Source organism: Beta vulgaris, chromosome 2, assembly GCF_026745355.1.
Source record: "Beta vulgaris subsp. vulgaris cultivar EL10 chromosome 2, EL10.2, whole genome shotgun sequence".
Taxonomy (NCBI): Eukaryota; Viridiplantae; Streptophyta; class Magnoliopsida; order Caryophyllales; family Amaranthaceae; genus Beta; species Beta vulgaris.
This window is the reverse complement of record NC_079203.1, coordinates 12,641,817-12,648,568: the sequence shown is the minus strand read 5'-3', so window position 1 is coordinate 12,648,568 and position 6,752 is coordinate 12,641,817. Positions and strand designations below refer to the sequence as shown.

Genomic DNA, 6,752 nt, shown 5'->3' with positions numbered 1-6,752 from the left:
CTATAAAAGACTGTTCTGGTTTTCGTCTCTTTTCTCTTTTTTCTCCTCTTGGACACCCACTTTTCTTACATAGAACTCTTCTAGACATCCATACAAAGTAGTTCAAGCTTTGGTTCCAATCTTTAGACCTTAAACTCATATAGAAAACCTTGCTGAAAGATCACATAAGTTGCTGTAAGTTCAACAGTTTACACCTCTTGTATTTAAGCTTAGTTTTTCATATCTATAAGCTTGTTGAAACTAATCTTTAGCATTTTATAATTCAGGGGAAGCTGTAGGAGTAGTTAACCAAGTGGATTAAGGAATTTCGTGGCTTTAAGCATCCTTAGTTAAGGTACACACTTAGTTTGGTTTTACCCTAGAGATTTCCATACCTAGTTAGGTGATTGTTTCTTTCTAGTGTAAAGCATGTCTATGAAATGAATTTACTTATGATGTGTATTTTATTATGTGTATATTGAGTATATTACAGAGTATAACATGCTAAGGTTCATTAGAGATGTTTCATTTGACCTAAACAACACTTATACACTAAGTCATTACGATTATGATCTTAATGGAATGTGTTTAGTACATGGACTTGTGGAGTAATTATGATGATTAAGGTGGAGTTGTTATGTTATTGTTGTTGTGAGTTGTTGTGGTGGTGTGTGGTTGGTGAAGTTGTTGTGGAGTTGTATTGTTGTTGTTGCTCTGTTGTAGTAGTGTTGTTGGGTTATTGTTGTTCTGTCATTGTGGTTGTGTGGAGTTGCTGTGAAGCTGTTGCCTATTGTTGTGTTGTGTATCGTTCTTATTGGATAGTCGTTGTTGATGATGCGAGGGAAGTCCTAATCTTAGAATTGGGAAACTGTTATAATTATTGTAGTTAAAGTTGATATATATGAAGTCGAGTTATGAGTTATGAGTTATGGGAATGACTTCATTAATTTCTATTTGCGGGATTCAGTTTTATTAGCATAATGGTTGCGTTAGAAGAAGATAATTAGAATAATTAAGGTTGGTTGTTGATTATTGTTATTGTTATGAGGTGATTATTGGAGGATGATTTTGGAATGGAGTATCATTCGGAATTATGAAGGAGATTATAATGTTGGAATTGATATATTGGTTAAGGATTTGAGTGCAATATAGAAATCAGTTTATTGAGGTTTATTTACGAGTCGAGCTAGCTTTATATTCTCAATATAATTGTTGGTAGCACAATTAGGTGCTTGATTTAGGTACAGTTGTGAGTTATGTTTAGTTTGTTTAGTTATATAATTTGGAATTATGATTATGAATTGGGATGCAAGTCGATGTAGCTAATATCATCGAAGTTATAGATATTAATTAAGGATTAAGGAAATTAGAATGTTAAAGGTTGATAATTTGTGAATTGGGAATTAGTTTAAGTTTGGTTATTGATTATTGATGTTATCGTGAGATGGTTGTTGGAGAATGGCTATGTAGACGTATATAATTCAAGATGATATGGGAAATCAAGTTATGATGCTTGGAGGTTTCGTATAATTGTTATAGAGTTGAGGTAACCTTTGGGTTCAGCAAAATATATTTAAATGCTCCCGTGGGCGTTATATTGAATTTTGGATATCATATATCGTTTGTGGTAATGGCCATGATTATAGATACATCTCTGTGAGTTAGTTGTGAATTGCTATTGGATTGTTATAAAAGTATCATTTTGTTCAATTATCGAAATCGTTCGAAAATACTATATTTCTCAAAATATGATTTGGTATGATAATGAGGAAATGATTCAGATATGAGTTAAGACCAGATAAGGTCGAATATGGTGTTATGTTATGAGTATTGAGGATTCAAGTATGAATCATTAAATATCTTATTTTATAAATATGAAAGTGAGGCATGAATAGGCACCCCGAGTTAGGGCGGGTAGAGTCCCTAGCTGTTGCCTTCCAGGAGGGGCAATTCCTGGCGTTATAGGACATGTCCGGGTAAGTCTTGCAAGCATAACAATAAAAGGCTGGGTGACGACCCTCAATAGTTTGGAGACAGCTGGTACTGCGTGGTACCCCTCTCCACTCGCGTTCATGCCAAACGATCTGATTTTGTGAAAATATATCAACTAAGTTGAGTGTGATTATCTGTTACTATAACTATGTGTTAGTTTTCAAAATACACCTAAACTTGTATTTTCTATTACACAGTGTGTACTCAGCTTTGCTGATGGTGTTGTCATTTCTGTGGCCTGTCACTGGTGGGTGGCAGAGTCAAACATGTTGCAGGTTTGGTGTTGTGAGCTCAGGATTCTGAAGTGAAGCAAGATAAAGATGTCGTCGTAGCTTATGGATTGAGTTTGTATTTTAATAGTCAATTAAGGAATATCTTTGATATATTTGTTGTATACAATATTTGGGAATATTAGTCGAGATATCGGTGTAATTGAAGTCTTATATAAAGGATTTTGTTTTGTGGGCCAATAACCCACAGTCCAGATCGTTTTCTAGGTTATGTTTCCGCTGCGAGTAAATGTTTAATTCGAGGCTTATAAGCATTGATTGTGATTAGTGAATCTTAAGTGTGCTTACCTAGCAGCTCGGGAAAACGGGCTGTTACAAATGGTATCAGAGCAACCTGCGACCGTGCGCTTAGTTAGCCACATAGCGGGGGTAAAAGATCGTTGGGAATGTGTGTCTGTTACTTTGGTAATTAGAGTTCAAGTTTTGAGCTATAGAATAAGAATAAGAGTCTAGATTTGTGTAAATCCATGGGAATAAGATTATGGAATTCAAAGTTGTAATTTGAGGATAATTGAAATCTATTTGTTGGGTATATTGAGAACTTTTTCATAGAAATTTAATAAAGACTATCGGAGGCTATAGTGCTTGATATATGGACACTTAAGGTTGATCTATGAGTTTATGTTTTTAAGTTTCGAGGACGAAACTTATTTTAAGGGTGGTAGTATGTAATAGCCCTGTTTTTAAGAACCTTTATTTAAAAGCTAAAAGTGGATAAGACCACCATTCTTAATGGTTAAGAAAGCTTGTGGATAAGCATTACCATTCTTAATGGTTAAGAAAGCTTGTGGATAAGCATCATCATTCTTAATGGTTAAGAAAGCTTGTGGATAAGCATCATCATTCTTAATGGTTAAGAAAGCTTGTGGATAAGCATCATCATTCTTAATGGTTAAGAAAGCTTGTGGATAAGCATCATCATTCTTAATGGTTAAGAAAGCTTGTGGATAAGCATCATCATTCTTAATGGTTAAGAAAGCTTGTGGATAAGCATCATCATTCTTAATGGTTAAGAAAGCTTTGGAAACCAATAGATAAGTTAGAAAGTCCTTGAGAGCCTTAAACATTAAGATTATGAAAATCGTTTGGAGATTGTTTTATCGGGTAGCGATGAACTTCCAGTTAAAGAGCCATTTGGGATTGAATCCGAGCTCGAACCCAACCAAACTTGATATATGACATGCTTGGGATGTCTTAAGGTTAAAATGGTCATTTATCCCCAAGAATTACGTGGCTCAATAAGGGAAATTGCTTACATAGTAAAACCTGGCCAGCTGAAATTACAGCTCAGACCTATCCTCAAAGAAAGCTGCTTAGCAGCTACTAAGTGTCGATCTCTCAAAGACTTTTTATGCATGAAAGCCAACACCTTAGGCTAACACCTCAAGCAAGAATCACCCAAAAACTCCAAGAAACCGACCTTGCCCAGAAAGTTTCCCTCCTCCTGGGTACCGCCAGAACAGCTATAAAAGACTGTTCTGTGGTTTTCGTCTCTTTTCTCTTATTTCTTCCTCTTGGACACCCACTTTTCTTACATAGAACTCTTCTAGACATCCATACAAAGTATTCAAGCTTTGGTTCCAATCTTTAGACCTTAAACTCATATAGAAAACCTTGCTGAAAGATCACATAAGTTGCTGTAAGTTAACAGTTTACACCTCTTGTATTTAAGCTTAGTTTTTCATATCTATAAGCTTGTTGAAACTAATCTTTAGCATTTTATACATTCAGGGGAAGCTGTAGGAGTAGTTAACCAAGTGGATTAAGGAATTTCGTGGCTTTAAGCATCCTTAGTTAAGGTACACACTTAGTTTGGTTTTACCCTAGAGATTTCCATACTCTAAGTTAGGTGATTGTTTCTTTCTAGTGTAAAGCATGTTATGAAATGAATTTACTTATGATGTGTATTTTATTATGTGTATATTGAGTATATTACAGAGTATAACATGCTAAGGTTCATTAGAGATGTTTCATTTGACCTAAACAACACTTATACACTAAGTCATTACGATTATGATCCTTAATGGAATGTGTTTAGTACATGGACTTGTGGAGTAATTATGATGATTAAGGTGGAGTTGTTATGTTATTGTTGTTGTGGAGTTGTTGTGGTGGTTGTGGTGGTTGTGGTGAAGTTGTTGTGGAGTTGCTATTGTTGTTGTTGCTCTGTTGTAGTAGTGTTGTTGGGTTATTGTTGTTCTGTCATTGTGGTTGTGATGGAGTTGCTGTGAAGCTGTTGCCTATTGTTGTTGTTGTATCGTTCTTATTGGATAGTCGTTGTTGATGATGCGAGGGAAGTCCTAATCTTAGAATTGGGAAACTGTTATAATTATTGTAGTTGGAGTTGATATATATGAAGTCGAGTTATGAGTTATGAGTTATGGGAATGACTTCATTAATTTCTATTTGCGGGATTCAGTTTTATTAGCATAATGGTTGCGTTAGAAGAAGATAATTAGAATATTAAGTTGGTTGTTGATTATTGTTATTGTTATGAGGTGATTATTGGAGGATGATTTTGGAATGGAGTATCATTCGGAATTATGAAGGAGATTATAATGTTGGAAATTGTATATTGGTTAAGGATTTGAGTGCAATAGAAAATCAGTTTATTGAGGTTTATTTACGAGTCGAGCTAGCTTTATATTCTCAATATAATTGTTGGTAGCACAATTAGGTGCTTGATTTAGGTACAGTTGTGAGTTATGTTTAGTTTGTTTAGTTATATAATTTGGAATTATGATTATGAATTGGGATGCAAGTCGATGTAGCTAATATCATCGAAGTTATAGATATTAATTAAGGATTAAGGAAATTAGAATGTTAAAGGTTGATAATTTGTGAATTGGGAATTAGTTTAAGTTTGGTTATTGATTATTGATGTTATCGTGAGATGGTTGTTGGAGAATGGCTATGTAGACGTATATAATTCAAGATGATATGGGAAATCAAGTTATGATGCTTGGAGGTTTCGTATAATTGTTATAGAGTTGAGGTAACCTTTGGGTTCAGCAAAATATATTTAAATGCTCCCGTGGGCGTTATATTGAATTTTGGTATATCATATATCGTTTGTGGTAATGGCCATGATTATAGATACATCTCTGTGAGTTAGTTGTGAATTGCTATTGGATTGTTATAAAAGTATCATTTTGTTCAATTATCGAAATCGTTCGAAAATACTATATTTCTCAAAATATGATTTGGTATGATAATGAGGAAATGATTCAGATATGAGTTAAGACCAGATAAGGTCGAATATGGTGTTATGTTATGAGTATTGAGGATTCAAGTATGAATCATTAAATATCTTATTTTATAAATATGAAAGTGAGGCATGAATAGGCACCCCGAGTTAGGGCGGGTAGAGTCCCTAGCTGTTGCCTTCCAGGAGGGGCAAATTCCTGGCGTTATAGGACATGTCCGGGTAAGTCTTGCAAGCATAACAATAAAAGGCTGGGTGACGACCCTCAATAGTTTGGAGACAGCTGGTACTGCGTGGTACCCCTCTCCACTCGCGTTCATGCCAAACGATCTGATTTTGTGAAAATATATCAACTAAGTTGAGTGTGATTATCTGTTACTATAACTATGTGTTAGTTTTCAAAATACACCTAAACTTGTATTTTCTATTACACAGTGTGTACTCAGCTTTGCTGATGGTGTTGTCATTTCTGTGGCCTGTCACTTGGTGGGTGGCAGAGTCAAACATCGTTGCAGGTTTGGTGTTGTGAGCTCAGGATTCTGAAGTGAAGCAAGATAAAGATGTCGTTGTAGCTTATGGATTGAGTTTGTATTTTAGATAGTCAATTAAGGAATAGTTTTTGATATATTTTGTTGTATACAATATTTGGGAATATTAGTCGAGATATCGGTGTATTGAAGTCTTATATAAAGGATTTTGTTTTGTGGGCCAATAACCCACAGGTCCAGATCGTTTTCTAGGTTATGTTTCCGCTGCGAGTAAATGTTTAATTCGAGGCTTACTAAGCATTGATTGTGATTAGTGAATCTTAAGTGTGCTTACCTAGCAGCTCGGGAAAACGGGCTGTTACATATAGTTTTTGAGGTTTTCCCTTCTTGATAAGGTTCAAGAAGTTTCCTCAATTTTATATTTCTCTGTCTCTCTGATTACTGTTCCTTTATTGTTTTAAAATTCCGTAAGAAACTTTGCTAAATGTTCCAAGTACAATTTACCCCCGTCTTGTACGTGTTCCATTGAAGTGTCAGTTAGGATTATTCTTATTCATCTATTATAATATAAATTGTTTTCTTCATTTCATATATTGGCTTATGATTGGGTAAAATGATTAATAGGTATAATACATACATTGTGAAGGAATATATCTTTAAACATACCCGACAATCACTAAATATAAAAAGGAATTATTATAGAGATAATAAATTACATTAGTTTAGTAATCATATTTACTTTCTAGAGAATAAATAATCACTACTACATAATTGACCTTAGGTAACACAATTAGGTAA

The 6,752-nt window shown here is 34.5% G+C and overlaps 1 long non-coding RNA gene across 1 annotated transcript; it reads left to right on the top strand.

Annotated features, from left to right (window-relative positions):
- The first annotated feature begins 3,828 nt into the window (after nucleotides 1-3,828).
- Nucleotides 3,829-6,130, top strand: LOC130590569 (uncharacterized). The gene is made up of 3 exons (XR_008968420.1): nucleotides 3,829-3,900; nucleotides 3,993-4,060; nucleotides 5,964-6,130. It is a non-coding gene; the product is annotated as an uncharacterized LOC130590569 (long non-coding RNA).
- Nucleotides 6,131-6,752: the final 622 nt, after the last annotated feature.